Source organism: Octopus bimaculoides, chromosome 1 (assembly GCF_001194135.2).
Source record: "Octopus bimaculoides isolate UCB-OBI-ISO-001 chromosome 1, ASM119413v2, whole genome shotgun sequence".
NCBI lineage: Eukaryota > Metazoa > Mollusca > Cephalopoda > Octopoda > Octopodidae > Octopus > Octopus bimaculoides.
Genome location: NC_068981.1, coordinates 150590318 through 150592262, shown reverse-complemented (window position 1 = coordinate 150592262; position 1945 = coordinate 150590318).

Here is a 1945-nt window from a genome sequence, read left to right as displayed (position 1 = left end):
AAAAAAAAAAAAAAAAAAAAAAAAAACATCACCTTTCTTGACTGGGCTTCATTTACTGTAAAATATTCAACAAATTTATTTATTTATTTTAGATGTCTATTCTGAATTGTGGAATGTTTTGTCACACATCTCTGCTGCTTGTATTTCACTAACAATACTTTAAGCAAACTACAAGATATGACATGAAATCTCTGTCTGAAAAATCTGTGATCTGCAGTTGAAGGGAGTGTTGGCTGATATACCTAGTTGGCTGGCTGATTGGGAATAATAGTTAAGTAAACATGCTTAATGCAGGAAGCTTTAAAAGATCTAAAATTTCTATCTTTGTATAATTTTTCATTAATTTCTAGATAGGAAAGCAAACTGAAAAGATTGTTGACAAATAATTGAAGCTGATATGTTATCCATAACAGCATAGTCCGGTAAGCTATTGGAACATGCATTCTGTGCCCTGGCTTTAAATCAATCAATGTAATGGTTTCATTAAAGGATGTAATTAATGGTATTTTAAATTAAGACAATACTTTGACAAAAGCAACATCATCATCCTCATTGTTATTATCATTAACACCATGATAATATTATCTGTATCAATTCCATCACTGCTATGTGTTTGCATCCAACATTTTGAAATTGTTTCAGCTATTATCTGCAATGTAAATGGCATCCTTTTTTTTCTCTATCTTTGACCATTTTTGGATGCCTGAAACCAATTTTGTGGGTTGATTATGAATCTTGTTAAGGTGAATGAAGAAAAAAATTGTAGCTGATTCTATGCCAGGACAATCAGATGGACCATTGATGGTGAGAACTACAACTTAGTGTACATAACAAAAGGAAACTCACCTTTTTCTCTTTATTCTATCTGCATGTCTCTATCTCTCTCTCTCTCTCTCTCTTTTACACACACACACATACATACAAAAATAGTCAGATATAAAAGACAACCCATTTAACACCTTTGTGATATGTTTTAGTTTTGCTTCAGTTTCACTAGAATTATATTTATTGGAAGAATTAATGATCTTATTAATGTGTAACCTCTTGGAATAAAAATTCATAAACCAAATTTGTAAGATATTTTTTTCATTTAACAAACTGTTTATTCATTTATTTCCTCAGTGTTCATTTGAAAGTCATTTTTCTTTCTCTAGATCATCATCACTATAGTTATCAATCTGAAAATCTCTCTTCCTCTCTCTCTTTCTTGTAAATGTTTTCTTTCTCTGTCTGTCTATTTGTCTCTCTTAGACTCTCTATCTGTTTATCTGTGACTGTCTCTCTCTTTTCTTACAATTTAAAAATTTTTTATCGTTTACATCTGTTTCAACTTCTTCTTTAGTGTTGCCAAATTCTGTGTAATTAGGGTGGAAAATTTAGTGTGCAGTTTTAGGATTTAGATTTAAGATTTATTACTGAGTCTTTAGAATGCTAGACTGAATATACAGCTGTAAATAGTTCCACCTTCCAATACAGCAACTACCAACTTTATACTGTAACTCTACTAACATGGTGGAGTTGATAACAGAAGTATAAAAATTATCCTAAAGTCAATTAAATTGACTGCAATTAAGGTTTTAAAAAAAATCCAAGCATTTCTTCTTTTAACTATATCAAAATATATTATTCTTTAACCCTTTAGCATTTAAACCGACCATATCTGGCCAAAATATTCTAAATGTTTTATGTTCAAATTTTCTAGATTGTAACCTCTTGCATCTACACTACAATGTTATTCTAAAAGTAAGCAATCACATCATCAAAGTCTTAGAACAACAAGGTAATGCATGATTAATTCAAAACAATGTGAATAGATATGTATTACATTTGATAGAGAAATCTGAATGTTAAAGGATTAAATATATCAAAATTTCTCTTGGGCAGTTTCAGTAATAAAATTATGAAGTATGATATAAACAATTTAAACATTGGTATGAAATTAAGT